A 16,235-nucleotide genomic window follows, 5' to 3' on the forward strand; every position below is an offset into this window, starting at 1 on the left:
TGAAGAGGGAGAGTTTGACTTCTTTGCCTATTTGAATGCCTTTTATTTATTTATTTATTTATTTATTTTTTGCCTGATTGCTGAGCCTAGGACTTCTAGTACTATGTTGAATAGCAGTGGTGAGAGTAGACACCCCTGTCTTGTTCCTGATCTTAGGATTAAAGCTCTCAGTGTTTCCCCATTGAGAATGATATTTGCTGTAAACTTTTCATAGATGGTTTTTAAGATGCTGAGGAATGTTCCCTCTATCCCTACACTCTGAAGAGTTTTGATCAGGAATGGATGCTGTATTTTGTCAAATGCTTTCCCTGCATCTATTGAGAGGATCATATGGTTCTTGTTTTTTCTCTTGTTGATGTGATCAGTCACGTTGATTGTTTTATGAGTATTGAACCACCCTTGCATCCCGGGGATAAATCCCACTTGACCTTATTGAATAATCTTCTGAATGTTTTGTTGGATCCTATTGGCTAGTATCTTGTTGAGAATTCCAACCTTTTTCTGGTAAGGGACTTGTATCTTGAATATATAAGTATTTTTGTTTGTTTTAGCCTATTAGTAATTATGCTATTGTCTAGGAATGCCTGGAGGCACTCACCTGGACTGGTAGTATTTGTGGCTAGACCCTATAGACATTTTTTTTGACCAGAGCTATTGTTGTAGCTGGACTAATGCTTGTGGTTCTTTTTATGATTGCAAGACACATCTCAGTAACAACTATCAGGGAACTTTGGAAGAAATAAAACAAAACAAAATTTATTACTCACAAGTCCTGGAAGTTACACAGGGTCCACAAATCTGGGGCCATGCAGCAAGGTCATAGAGAGAGAGAGAGAGGGAGAGAGTGGACCTTGGGTTCTGCCTTTATTAGGGTTTAAAATGAGATGCCTAGGGTTTCAAGGAGTCACTACTGGTGAATTTAAAACATAACAATGGGGAGACACTGGGTGATTCAGTGTTTGAGCATCTGCCTTCATCTCAGGTAATGATCCCAGAGTCCTGGGAGAGAGTCTCACATTGGGGTCCCTGCAGGGAACCTGCTTCTCCTTCTGCCTGTCTCTGCCTCAGTGTGTGTGTGTGTGTCTCATGAATAAATAAATAAAATCTTTAAAAAACAGTGGGAACTAAAGAAGGGGAAGAGAAAAACAGGTAGTGAGTTAAATAATCAGTTATCAAGGTCAATCAGAAATTTCTGAAAAACAAAACAAAACAAAACAAGGGAACTTCATAGTTGGGTTGCCTAGTTCTTTATCTAATTGTGTACCTGGCAATGTTTATTGAAAATTCACGTCTTTGAACTGGATACCTTGACAATCAAAAGCTTAATGTTAAGCATTTACATTAAAATTTAAAAAGCTAATAGGGGCTTACACTACATAAAAAGATAAATCATCCAATTTAAAAATAAACAAAAGACTTCAGTAGACATTTCTTCAAAAAATATATATAAATTAACAATAAACACATGAAAACAACATCATTAGTTATCTGGAAATAAAATCAAAACCATAATATGATACCACTTCACACCCACTATGATGGATAGAGTAATCAAAACCCAGAGAATAAGAAGTATTTTCAAGGATATGGAGAAATTAGAAATCTCCTACATTTTTGTTTTGGAAAACTGTCTGGAGGTTCCTCAAATGATTAAACATACTGATACCATGTTGATGTGGAGAGCAAAAGTAAAAGAAATATAGAAAAAATTAAACTTCCTTATAACTGATATCCATTGACAAGTACTTGAGACAGGCAATGACCTTCTTCCAGTAACTCAATTGCCTCAATGTTAATACTTTGCTTAAGGCAAAAGGCAACCTTGACATTAGCCTGACCTCCAGGGTCCTGTAAGTCTTCTTTAACATGTAAAAATCTCTTAGGAAATTTCTTTTTTTTAGACTTTATTTATTTATTCATGGTAGACAGAGAGAGAGAGAGAGAGAGAGAGGCAGAGAAGTGTGGAGGCCGAGAAAATTAAGGCCATTCTACTTTAAGTTCAGCGTTAGCACAAGTACAGCCATCCCAGGTCCCTGTGAATAAGAGCTGAACTTTATCTTACTTCAGTTACAGGAAGAAAACAGCTTACAGCTTAACATCCTAGAAAGCCCCCTATTAGAATAAGAACAGAGCTCAATGCCCTTGAAAGCCCCATATCAGAATATAAACAGAACTTGAGAAATTCCTCCCTCCCTCCTGGAGGTCCCCTAGACCAGCCCTTAAAACTAAGCTGAAACCCACCTTGGGGTCCAAGTCCCTGTTCCGCTGTGTCGGGTATACTTGGACCCAAGCTCGAGCTTGTAAATAAACCCTCCTGTGTTTGCATCCGTGTCGGCTCCTTGGTGGTTTCTCGGATTTGCAATCTTGGGCACAACAAGAAGTAGGCAGGGAAGAAAGAAGCAGGCTCCTCGCAGGGAACCCTATGTGGGACTCTATCCCTGGACTGAGGTCACATCCCAAGCTTAAGGCACTCAACTGCTGAGCTACCCAGGTGTCCTTCTTTGGAAATTTCTTTTATCTCTACCCCCAAGATATATGTTAGCAATCATCCTGCAAACATATATCACATTGATATACATCTGAAGGGTCTCATGACTAAAGTTTTACTAAACAGTCATAAATGACTTTCTCCTAACAGCAGCTAGCCCCTCAAGGTCCTGGAAACCTTGCTTCAAATTCCTTAGAGACTTACACTATCCCTAACAGTCTCTCAACTTGAAAGTATATAACCAGTCACTCCTCACAAACCCATTGCTATTCTTTCTGTCCTTGGGTCCTGTCCCTGTGCTTTAATAAAACCATCTTTTTTGGCACTGAAGAGATTTCAAGAATTATTTTTTGACTGTTCACCCCCAAGCCCCAACATTTCACATCATTATGACTCAGTAATTTCACTTTTAGAGTGATACAGTCAAGAAAAATGGAAATATATGTTCCAGACAGAAACTTGTGAATAGTAGCACTATTCAAAACAGCGTACAGGAAACAACCCAAATGTGCATCAACAGGTGAATGGATAAAGAAATGTGGTGTATCTATGTAATAGAATATTAATCAACAATAAAAAGAAAGGAGTGATAATACACTCTATAGATTGAATATATCCTGAAAACATGCTAAGTAGAAGAAATAAGTCACAGGTTTTATACTGTATGATTTCATTCTTATGAAACTCCAGAATAGGGGAATCTATAGATTCTCTAATCTATAGAGAATAGGGTTAGGGTTTGGGTTGGGGGCATAGGGGCTAAGTGAGCAACAGGCAAAGGATACCAGGATTTTTTTTTGAGATGATGCAAATGTTCTAAAATTAACTGTTGTGATGGTTATACATTTCTGTGAATATACCCAATACAATTGAATTATACACTTTAAATGGGTAAATAGTAAGCTATATAAATTATATTTCTGTAAAGCTGTGTAAATATGGAAGAATTAATTAATAATTGAATGAATGTAGATAATTGAAGATGAACATAAGTTAAACCAAATAGCATAAAATCTGAATTTATATGACATGCATTAATTAAATATTTTATTATCTATTCTCTGTAAGCTATGAATCAATAAATACAAACAAATTTAAAGTCAATTATCTAAGTGCCTAGGAATAAGAGCCCTAAAGATGAATCTGAACCTGGTTGGAGTGATTAAGAGACATATTTTCAAGAAAAAAAAGCAGTGTTAAATAAGCCCACGAATAAAGAAATGCATTAGAAATGTTCGGTTTGTGAGTGATCAAAGGGCCACTGAACAAATGTGAAAATAATAACAAGAGAAGAAATCAAGATTGAAGAAGTTAGGACTATTTACATGAAATCCACCAGAAAGTTTGTCTAAGCCAGGGATTCTTTACCCTAGCTGTATATGGAAATCAGCAGGGAAGCTTTTAATTTAGAATCTCTTGAGGTGGGGCCTGAGCCTCGGCATTTTTAAAGTTTCCTGTGTGAGTGCAACAGACTGACAGAGTGGAAAACTCCTGGGCTGGGCCAAAAGAAACTGGATATGGCCAAGAGAGAAGAGACTGAAGGAGGAATGCCCACCTGTATGATCAATCCAGTTAGGTCCTTTGGCAAACTCTCGAGGTTGTAGGGGGAGTCAAATACCTGGGTGTGGTAAGTAGGGTTATTCTGAAGCCTAAGGTATCAGATCTGAAAGGGCCTTAGTGATTCGCATGTCTAACTTCAGGTCCTCCTTCTCCATTTAGTGTTATAGAACATATGTATACAGAGAAAGAAAAGGAATTGCCTGGTGTGAGTTATTGCCTGACCCCAGGTCTTGTGACTCCTAATTAGTGCCCTTCACATTGTCCCACTGCCTTCCAGTTTTATAGTCTGAAACTAGATATAAAAAGCAGACAATTCTTAAATGGCCTATTAATGTGTTCAGTCCTTCCCCAATTTTCTTTCCAAACCTGCCTAAGGGCTTCAAATCTTTACTTAAATGATACTGCTCTTTCAATGCTACATTACATAATCAGTTCAGCAATAAACCTTTCAAGTTATATGAGTTAGTCAAACAAATCCTTTAGCCTTGTTTTCCTGCCAATATTCATGACTCCTGCCTGTCTCATCCTATGAGCATAATAATAAATATCTTTTGCTGAAAGCCATCAGCAAGCTAGGCATTCTAAGGCCCTTGGGACTTAGGAGTTGGTGAAGGAGATAAAGCTTGAGCCCAGTGCAATCCTTTACTTATCTTGACCTTTTGCCCTTCTAAAGATCATAAATACCCTCTACTCACACCTAGACATTTCCCCAGTCTTCTATTGTCATGTTTGATAAAGGAAGTTTGTTCCAATCGTTTTATCAGCCAGCTGAAATTCTTTCCTTGCTTGCCTAATTGTTATTCTTTCTTACTGTCTCAATGTGTAGCAATTTGTGGTGTTTTAAGTGTATGTGTTGGTGCATATTGTAAGTTTAATTTAACTCCTTGGTGAGTTGGCCAAAGTTTTCCTGCTTGTATGACAACTTCTTCATTATCGATGTCTCTATCTGCCCTTTCCCAGCCTATACTACTGCTTTCCAATTGCACAATTGCTTGTACCAGTTAAGTTCACAATTTCACCTCCTAGACCATAAGATGACACTGTCACACAAGGAGTAGTGTTTCTACTTGTCTTGAGCCTATGTCTTCACTCTTAGAAGCAGAATACATATTTAAGTTACAGGCAAAGCTTTATAGCTAGCCCTGGGTTTTCCTATGCCCTAGAAGTAGTGCTTCAGGTTAGAATGGGCAAGGGATAGAGGAGCTGTGAATTTTATTCTGCCACTACCCTAGTTCTGATGGTTTCAGATCATATTCACCAACATTTTTATGACTCTACCTTGGTCACTGTTTTGGGTTTTTTTTGTGTGTGGTGTTCAATTGCCCAGTGAAGCTTCGGAAGAATTGCCTCTGGCACTTGAGACTGTCCTGAGCCCACTGCATACAAGCACTCTTCAGAGAGGTCATAAATAAAAGACTTACCCAGAGTATTCCATCCTGAACATGCAAAAGACAAAGAAAAAGAAAATGAACATGGTCATCAGATTCCATTGGGAGCAGGCCAGAACAGTTGAGATGCTAAATCAAGATGCAAGGGATTCCTAACGTTTACCTTCTGTTTTAAGGTTTTTCCAGTTTGTTTAAGGCACAGTCAAAATGGCACTACTTCTAATTCATTGCCTTCAAATTTTCAATGACAGTTCTGCTGAGTTCCCCATCAGCTCTGCCTGGCTATAAGGGGAAATAACATGCATGTACTCAGTGCACAGATGAGTTTGACTCCTGATTCCGTGAAAACATTTGCAAATCATTAAACTTCTTTCAGCCACAGTTTACACATATGAAAAAAAGGGAGATATAATAAATAGCTTGCAAAGCTATTTTGAGAGTTCAATGATATAACTTTGATGTAAGAATAAGATATCTACCATGGGACAGGGATAGGATAAGTAATTTCCTTATTTTTGTCTTTTACTTCCTACCAGAAATGATTTCTGTGGCATCTACTTTCTGAAGAGTCATAACCTGTCTGGATCCTGGCCTGCAAGACTCTAGGTTGGTTTCAAGAGCTGGAAAATAGTAATTATGATAGCTAATTCTTACACAAAGTTAGCTTACTATAGCCACAGACATTGAGCCAAGTGTTTTACATGCACCATCTCATTTAATCCAGACAACTACCCAGAACAACTGAGGTGTAAGAAGGTTCAATAATTTTCCCAGCTAGAGATAGAGCCAGAGTTTGAACCAAAAAAGTCTAATTTAAAGAGTCTTTGCTTCTAACTGCTATATCAGATGTCTAGTAAAATTAGACTTGGCTTGACTGGAGAAAACACCAACTCAAAACTCTCATTTTTTTTCTCTTTAAGGCCTGTCCAGAGAAGCAGAAGTCAGAGCCATCCTAAAGGCTGCAACTACCCACTGCTGCAACTTTTCCCCTTCACATTTGTGTTCAATGACTTAGGCCTATGAAGAGACCAACACTGTAATTCTTTGGCAAAAGAGCATGATATGTAAGAATTTCTCAAATGTACTTTGTCCCAAACACAGCTACTGTCACCACTTTGCTACTGTAGCAGCCAAACTCCTCTGGCCTGGAAGACAATCATCACTCCTTCTCTACCTGTGACTCTGTAATCAGCTAGGATGATTGAAGTTTATGTTTCACTATTTGATTGGGTGGAAACATTTTTAGTGGACTAAGGAACTTGGATGCAGAGGGATAGGTTGCTCAGCCAGAGATAGTAGTTTTGCACAATCTAGTCCTAGGTATACCAAAAAACCACCTGTGTGCAGGGGGAGAGATCTCCTCTCTACAGGTACCAAGAGCACCCAGATAGTAGTTCCCTTTTAATTTTTAATTTTTTAATTAGTATTTTTTAGTAACTCCCCTTTTATAGCTATATCCTCTAGGACTATTGTGTTTCCTCCTGCCCCTATTCACCTTGGGGCTGCTGGCAGAGAAGGCTGTGAGATTGATGCTAAATGATAATTGAGTTGAGTGTGCTACTGACAGATTTACTGTCTGATCATGAACAAATTATTTTTTTCTCTGTGAGACTATTTACCATCTATGTGATATTTATTTATTTTTTTCCATCTATGTGATAAAGGAGTTTAAATAAATCAGTAATTTTCTAATTATTTTAAGCAGAAATTACTTTCTTTTTTCAAATGCAATATTGAACCAAAGCCTGATATGTAAAACAGGAAAGCAGGAGAGTTGCTCTTGTGGACAGGGATGGCACGGGTGGCAGGGACAACAGTGGCTAAAAGAGGAGAATTCTGTCTTGGAATCCTACCTGCTTATACTAACCTTCATACCCACATGGTAGCTCCTGAAGAACCTTGGGGGAATACAACATGAAAACTTCTGCTCTAGTCTTGAGGTCCCCATCTAAATGGAGGTTCTTACAGTTTATGGTAGTAAGGAAAATGGGGTACCTGGGAATAGTGAAGAAGAAAAAGGCCCAGGTATAGCTAAGACAACTCTTCCCAATATTTCACAGAAAAAAAAATTCAGGAACATGTATGTGTTTTTAGGTAGTGAATGAGGCTAAAAAAGTGGCTTTCCTGACCACAACCCCTGCCTCTAAGGATAAGAATGAGAGAAAGAGGAGTTAGAAGGTATAAATTCAACTTGGAAATGATATTGCCAGTGATAGGAACCTGAGGGTTCCTGAGTCTGCATCTGATTCCAGTCTTGACTTGCAGTGTCAAATTTGTCAAATAAATCTCGTGCCTTCTCTGGGCTTTTTTTTGCCTTTCTGAGACCAAAGGCAAAACCAACCTACATGGGTAGGTTCAAGCAGCTCTGATGGAAATGTTGGCTGTTGGAGTACAAAAGTCTCCTTTGTTTCTACTCCATGTCCCATGTTTGAATCCCTTAGCATCTTGCTTCCCTCAAGCAGCTCTGTAAAGTGTCATCAATGCTTTTTTCTGGGCCCTTCCCAGGGCCAGTAGAGAAAAAAATGTATCTCCTTCCAGTTTGGGATTCATGCCTTAGGCTCTGTTCATAGAAGACATGAAGTAAGAAACATGTTAAAATAATAGAAAGGACTTGTACAATGTCTGGGGCTCTGCACCCTTGAAATGAGCTCATTGCTTAGAAAGGCACTTAGACAAGCATCTTGAGTACTGCCCAAGGGTGCACTGTGAGGGGGTCCCCAGGGTAACAAGGGCAAGGTTTTTCAGGGTACCCTGGCCATCCTAGGAAAATCAAACTAGGTTTCTCTTCTAACTTGGGTCTGAAGCACAGAAAGACTGTAACAGAACTGTTTTCTACAGATCTCCCTTGCACTTTGGTCCAAAAAGGAAATAGTAAGCACATAAAAATTAGGAGACTAGAGGGAGGGTTTAATAGAGGGTACAAAGGTGTGAGTGGGATATAGGGAAACCAGAGGGCAAGGTGTGAGTGGGATATAGGGAAACCAGAGGGCCTAGTACTGTGCTCACAATGGGGCTTGTCATCCCTCTTAAGCTTGAAGGGGTTAATGGAGGGAGCTACTGAAATTAGGAGGGCAAATTTCTTAAGGAAAGGACTGTCAGAAGAGGAGCTCAGACCTTAAGTTAAGAAGGGCAGGTAACTTAAAGGGACACTGCAGTGAGGGAGCTGGGAGAACAAAGACCCTGACTCTACTCTTATCCCTCCTTCCAATCTTCTGCCAGGATTTCCCCATGACCAAACCTAACTGGAAGCCAGAGGACACTGGAGCTTTTTTTAATTTTTTTTTTTTAGAATTTATTTAGTTATTCACGAGAGATGCAGAGAGAGGCAGAGAGAGGCAGAGACATAGGCAGAAGGAGAAGCAGGGTCCCATCAGGGAGCCTGATGTGGGACTCGATCCCAGGACCCCAGGATCATGCCCTGAACCAAAGGCAGATGCTCAATCCGTGAGCCACCCAGGCGTCCCAGCACTGGAGCTTTTTAAGGTATAAGTCAGCCTCCTGGGACAGGAAGCATGTTGAAGAGTAGAGTGGATCTGGAGAGGAAAAAGGAAGTTAGCTCGCACAATTTGGCTGATGAGTCCAGCTCTCCAAACCACTTTCTCTGCCATAAAATCTATTCTGGATCTATTATCTATTCTGACATCTTCTCAGATCCAAATTCTTGGACTCCAAAGACTTCTAGCTCCAGCATTCAATCTAGAACCTTCTAGTCTTAGAAGCTTCTAATATTAGAAATTCCCTGGCATCTTTGACTCTAGAACTTCGCTGATTCAGAATCCTTTTAGGAATCTTTGTTCTGAAAACTCAATTGATTCTGAAGTCCCCTTTCCCCATCAATTTAGCTGGAGTATAAGAAGCATGGCTGAATTGCTTCAGCTTTAGGGCAGGTATTGGGTCTTTTGCTCCTTTGTGCACAACACAGACAAGCTATTGTCACTATAAATAATGAAAGAGGAGTTTCATAAATTGGAGACTGACATTGCTTACTGGCTGGACCATCAAGGCAGAGTAAGAAATGATTTGAGGACTAAGGAGGCAGAAGCAGTACCAAATGAGAGAAAAATGCTGATCTGGCTAAATGGAATGACCATTAACCCATTGCTAGTTGAGATAGGAAAGGGGCAAGAAATATCTAAAGCTTAGCTTCTACATTCTAGATGAATCTACAGAGGCAAAAATTTTATGGTTTTAATACCTCATGCAGAGAGCTTTCATTCAAAATGTATCCACCCCAGCCATGGCAGATAGATGCCACAGGGGAATAGCACCAGATTTGACATCAAAACATTTGAGTTCAGGGTGCCTGGGTGGCTCAGTTGGTTAAGTGTCTGCCTTCAAGTAATGATCCTGGGGTTCTGATATGGAGCCCCACATTGGGCTCCCTGCTCAGCTGGGAGTCTGATTGTCCTTTTCCCTCTGCCCCTACAGCTCCCACCCCTGCTCATTCTCTCTCTCACTTGCTCTCTCTTTGAACACCAATAAAAAATAAATTTATTATTATAAAAAATACAAAATAAATAAAAATAAATAAAATCTTTAAAAAAATCTGGGTGCAAGTCTCTTCTTATTACTTGTTGTGTGAACTTGGGCCACTTTTGTATATGTTCTTTAGTTAATCTAATAGGGATAACAGTCCCTTTTGTACTTCCTTTCTGAGGGTGGTTTCTGAGGACCCAGGGAGATCATGTTTAGAAAACCAACAGTTCACATGTTGTAAAATGCTGGGTCTAGGTCCACCTCCACAGTGAGTACGTATGGATGAGTGAGTGATACAGTGTGCATGAGTGAGAGACTATCATCATGTCAGCGTGTGTAACTGAATGTGTGTGATTGGGTGTGAGAAAGTAGAGGAAGGGATAAGAAATGTGTGAGGGGATATGTGTGAGAGAATAGTTGAAAAATCAATGTGTATGGGTATTTGTGTGATAGCTAATATGTCTGATTGGAAACACATGAAAGACATTGTGAGTGAGGAAATATGAACATTTTTGAGCTTATGAAATTCTTTGAGTTTATCAGAGAATGAATGTGAATGATAGCATATATATATGTATATGTAAATGTATAGGTAAGGCAATATGAAATTCCTTCTTTTATATTTTCATTATGCTTTAACATTAACAATTTCATATGGTTCAGCCTACTATGTAATTATGTAAAATTTCATGTGTATGTGAGGATGAAATACACAAAATATCAGTGAATTATGCATGAACAAGCCAAAGTCATATATATATGAGTGGATGTGTATGTTTAAGCAAATATGTATTTTTGTGTAAATAAACTGTATATGCAATCTAACGTGTACATTTTCAGTAGAGCATATGTGAGTGTGAATCTAGATGAGAATGAACATGAATGTAAATGTTTGGAAGGAAGGATAAGATTATATATGACCATGCATGTGAGTTTAAGTATATGCATATATGTGTGCATGTGTACAGTGTCTGTATATGTGTGTGTGTATGTGTATGTGTGTGTGTGTGTGTGTGAGAGAGAGAGAGAGAGAGAGAATTTGAGAGAGAAATTGAGAGAGAACATACTTAGCTTTTGGACTCCGTACTAGTAAACTCATGCCTTCTTTTAAACTCAACTTTTCTTTTTTTTTTTTAATTTTTATTTATTTATGATAGTCACAGAGAGAGAGAGAGAGAGAGGCAGAGACTCAGGCAGAGGGAGAAGCAGGCTCCATGCACCGGGAGCCCGACGTGGGATTCGATCCCGGGTCTCCAGGATCGCGCCCTGGGCCAAAGGCAGGCGCCAAACCGCTGCGCCACCCAGGGATCCCTAAACTCAACTTTTCAAACAAAACAAAACAAAATTAAACAAGCTTCCTAAGCTGAAATTTTCCACACAGACTTTCCACACCAAAAGAGGGCCTTTTATTTTTCATTTTTTTTTATTTTTTGCTTTGAGCCTCATGCCTAGCCATTTTGGGCCAAGGAGAGGACTAAGTGCCCAGCTCTACTCAGATAATAATTGGGAACATTTTGCTACACACAAAAAACTGGAAAATGACTGGTGTGTGAGACTGAAACTTGGTGCAGGCTGTAGCTTGCAAGACAAAGGGCCCCTCAGCTACTTTATTTGTTCCCTTTAAAAGTAGTCCTAAGTGACTGAAATATCGCTCGCCACCACAAGCAGTATGAAATTTCACCACCAGTTGGAGTTACATAACCATCTCCATGGCAACCAAAGCCCATAAACATGCAGTATCACTGTTGGCTGGTTACATAGCAGTGGTTTTAGTGCCCCACCACCCCTCCCATTGAGCCCTTTCTATGTTGTTCTTTTCTTTTTATCCTTCTCCTCCTATTTTTCTTTCCTGTCAAGATCAAGAAAATTAAATGTTGAATAAAATGAGTGGAAACTGAAGCTCCTTAAGCAGTGGGTGCACATGAGGGAAGTCTTCTCTGAGAAACAATGTCAGTTCTCAGCTTGCCTCCAGGCCTGCTCACACCAGGGAAATTACTGCCTTTCACCACCAAAGCAACCCCAAACACACACACACACATTCTGTAGTGGCTACTGTTGAAAGGAAATCAGGCAGGCTGAAGAGAAGGCAGACACAGGGCCCAAAAGAAATCCTGAAAATTCATCCTCCCAGGACCCCTTCCTTTGAATATTTCTAGGAGCCCTGCAGCAGTGACAACATGGAGATGGCAGTAGCAGATGTTTCTCAGTTAGGAGAATGAGATTTGGGTAAATGAAAACAAAACCATCCTTAGTCACTATTACTACATTTCCCAAAGCTTGAGGCAGGGCTGTATTCCCACCATGGTCAAGAGGCAGGATCTGAGATCAAAAGTACAAAAATAGACATCAAGATTCATGGATTCTGAGCCCTGGATCCATCTCTTAATAGCCTTGTGCTTACAGAAATCTAACAGAATCTCTGGGTTGCTGGATGCCTGAAAATGCATGCTACTATCCCTTACTCAAAAACTTACAAAAAAAAAAAAAACAAAAAAACAAAAAACAAACCTTACAGTGAAGGAGAAATCTTTACCCATGAACATGATTTATTTTTTCCATGGAGTATCATGAGAGATTATTATTTGCATTGAATTGAATTTTTTCTCCCTGTGGATTCCATCCGTAGGTCTTTGTTCTATCCCCTGGACTCCCCAGACTCTAGATATTCTCTTTACTTTATGAGAAGCCCTTCAGAAACCTTCCAGACACCATATCCTCATGATTATTTTCTTGTTTCAGCAAAACATCCCTATTTTCTTCAATTGTCACTCAAGAGTCTTGGGATCTACCTCTTTAGTCTGTTCACTCTTCTCTGAACAAGTTTCTGATTTGTTGTTTCCCCATGAAAATGTGAGGCCCAGAATTTGATATAACTTTCCAGTTAATGTCTGACCAATTAGCTATGTGATAAATTCCAAGAATGGGAGTGTAGTCTAAGGCAAGAAGGTACACCAAGTGTCAAAAATATGAGCTTCCTTCTGAGAGGAAGCTCAGAAATATGCTTTTCTCCTAGGATCAGTCTGTCTATACTTGAAAGCTTGAAAGCTTTGTACCACCATTACAAATCCAATCTTCAGCTCTCAAGTCCAGATGAATTGCTTTCCCAAAATTTCATGCCCATCAGTGCCCCATCCCTTTCATAACTGACACCCAAACATGGGATATACATATATAGGATCCATGGTAACTCCTTTTTTCCTGACTTAATCCCTAGAAACATTGGTCCTGGTGAGACCATGGCCTAAATCTTCCTTATATACTCTGCTCACATCCAGAGCTGCTCCTTTTGCCCTGGTTATTGCAGAACAGGCCAATAGCTTCCTGTATGAGCTCCTCTGAAACTAAATCTCTGAGTTTACTTAGAAACTGCCAGTCAGGGACAATGTTAGTCAGTGGATAGTGTCAGGGTGCCAGTTGTAGTTGAAAGAGGGGGAAAAGAGATAGTAAGCTTTAAGCCTTGCCCATTCTTCCCTGAATGGTGATGGTCTCAGTATCTTCATATAAAGAGGAATTAGGGGAGGCATTTTTTTGGGCAAGTGTATTGATTTTATATATGGTATGTGTATTTGGGGTGGCTTTGAAAAGATAATGCATATAATTATAAGCCTTTGGGGGGGGGTGTCTAAAATCTTTCTAAACCTATCCCTTGCAAGCCACTCATTTGTCTCAGACTTATTCATGTCCAGATCTCTGTGTATGTGTGTACATATATGTGTACCTAACTATCAAAGGTTCCTGGAATGGGAGAATAATATGAAGACTTGACACCATGAAGACTTGATGATAACCTGGAGTTGGGCTGGTGTCATCAAGACATGTTTGCTACTTATGGGCAAGCTGGAAAGACTAAACATGAGTAGAGAATGAAACATGAAATTATCAAGGGCCATCAGCCTCAACAGGAGTGAAGTTGGGACAATCAAAGGCTGATAGTTAAGAAAACTGTCATTCGTTGAATATTTAAACGATGTGCCAGACATGTTGTTAAATCATATACTTTATCTCATTTAATTCTCACAACCTACTGCTTCTACCCAAGATAGATATTATAATCCTGTTTCACAGAGAGAAAAATGGAGAGTAGGAGAGATTCCTCAAGTTCACATGACTATAAGTGAAAGAGCTAGGATTTAGTTCCAAGAATATCTGTCTCTAAATCAGACTGTCTTCTGTTTTTTGAATCAGTAAGCTTTAGTTGATTTTAGATAATGGTTCCAGGCTCCATACTTTACATCTGAGACCATCTTAAGTGAAGTGTGCTATTGGGCATGGGAGTTGATACTGAGCTGGCAAGAGAGTGAAGTCCATTCCCACTGCTCTGGGCCCAAAGCATCAATACCCAGTACCTTGCCACTGATTCACTGTGTGATGTTTCACAAATCCTTTCCCACTGTTTGGGTCTCAGTTTTCTTATCTGTACAAGTAGTTGTAGTAAAGGCTAACTCAGATTACTTAGCATCATGCTTGGCACCTAACAGAAATATAGTAGATAGTAGCTTAAAAGATAATTGGGCTGAATGTTCTTCCTGTTGGAATAATTTCTTTTCTTTCTATTGGAATAATTTCTGAATTTGTGACTCTTCTTGTCAGGGAAGCACAATGACCTGCACTGTAAAGCATCACATATCATTTTTAGGGCACTGTAACCTTACAGCTTTGAGGTAGCAAAATCACTTCCTTCAACAAACTTTAGCTAAACACCTCATCTCAGTCATACATTTTAACACTGGGCTAGATGTTGGAGCTTCTGTGATGCAAGGGGTCTTGCTTTGTAGCATTTCCTGGGAGAATCAGAATGGAGAGAAAGTTCAAGAACAGTTTAGGAGAACAGAGCAGCAAACGTAGCCCTAATTGGCCCAGGAGGGAAATGACTGAATCAGGACCCTTAAAAAGAGAACTAAGGCAGCTTAAAAAGGCACCAGAATTGGGTGGTGGAAGCCAGAGGTGGTTTAAAGAGCAGCAGCAATAACAACATTGAGAATTAATTGCAATGATCTACAAGGCCACTTATGATCTCCTCTACTACCTTTCTGGTCTTATCTCCCACTACCATTCACTTTGCTCACTCCAGCTGCTCTGACTTCTTTGTCGTTTTTTGAACTACTCAGATACACTATGATCTTCACATTTGCCATTCCCTCTTCATATATTCAATTGGACTACTCTCACCTACTTCTGTTGTGTACTCAAATCTCACTTTCTCTGGGAGACTTCCCTTCTCAACCTATCTAAATTTACACTCATCTATGGTTTGCAGATCCCCTAGGTTGCACAGGGAGAAACAGTTCCCCTGTTTGTAGTTCATTTGGGAGTGGTGGCATGGCCTCTTCCAGGACAAAAGAACTAGTGGTGCCAATGTGCTGCCATGTTCCCTAGCACGAAAATAAAGACACTGGCTGAGGACAGCAAGCCTTGCTCCCAGCTTTTTGCTGAGTTTGCCATAAGCTCCAAACCACTGCAAAGTCACACAACTGATTTCTGGGACAAACTGGCACTGGCCACAGTGCAGTGAAATAGTCCCTCAGAGGATCAGCATGGGTCCAGCCACGTGGATCTCTAACATACGAAGTTTTGAAATGCTGTTGTGTCTCTGAGATGAAACACAGGAGTACTGTGTTGCTTGGCAGGCAGACAGCTCGGATGCAGGCAACTTGAAGGCAGGGATCTGGTGGAAGCCAAAGACACAAGAGAGGTGATTATTTGCTCTTCTATGAGGGCTTCCTGAAGACGGACAGTCATGAACTCCAATCTCCAGGTACCAGAGAGCAGGATACTGACTGACTCCAGTGAGCAAAATAGCGCCATACAGTGGAGATACAAGCTGTTTACACCAAGCCCGTCCCCCTGCACACTGCAGGTGCATCTCCACTAATGTGAATTCAGAATCAGAATCAGAGCAGCATGTCCAACCCCCAGGAGACCAGCACAAAACCCATGCAAACACCAAGTCTACTGATCATAGAGTGCTTCAAAGCTTCAGCTCTATGAGAAATGGGATATAACTTCCTTTTTTTGGATTTTTAAAAGATTATTTATTTATTTATTCGTGAAAGACACAGAGAGGCAGAGACACAGGCAGAGGGAGGAGAAACAGGTTCCATGCTGGGATCCCAGTGTAGGACTCCATCCTGGGAATCCTGGATCACATCCTGAGCCGAAGGCAGGTGCTCAACTGCTGAGACAACCAGGCATCCCTGGATCTATCTTTTTTTAACAAGCAAACCAAAACACACCTGAAAAATAAGCTTCTTTTTTCTTTTCTTTCTTTGGACCTCTCCTTAATAAAGTCATTACTCTCAGAAACAAAAATACAACAGGTTTTC

At 40.0% G+C, this 16,235-nt stretch overlaps 1 long non-coding RNA gene across 1 annotated transcript in view; it reads left to right on the forward strand.

Annotated features, from left to right (window-relative positions):
• The window catches only part of LOC144308385 (uncharacterized), a 76,246-nt gene extending 69,148 nt beyond the window's left edge, over positions 1-7,098 (forward strand). Inside the window, exons 2-3 of the long non-coding RNA XR_013374847.1 lie at positions 5,973-6,066; positions 6,357-7,098. This is a non-coding gene — a long non-coding RNA (uncharacterized LOC144308385). The remainder of the gene's footprint in view (positions 1-5,972; positions 6,067-6,356) is intronic.
• Positions 7,099-16,235: the final 9,137 nt, after the last annotated feature.

Source organism: Canis aureus, chromosome X (genome assembly GCF_053574225.1).
Source record: "Canis aureus isolate CA01 chromosome X, VMU_Caureus_v.1.0, whole genome shotgun sequence".
In the NCBI taxonomy this organism is placed as follows: domain Eukaryota; kingdom Metazoa; phylum Chordata; class Mammalia; order Carnivora; family Canidae; genus Canis; species Canis aureus.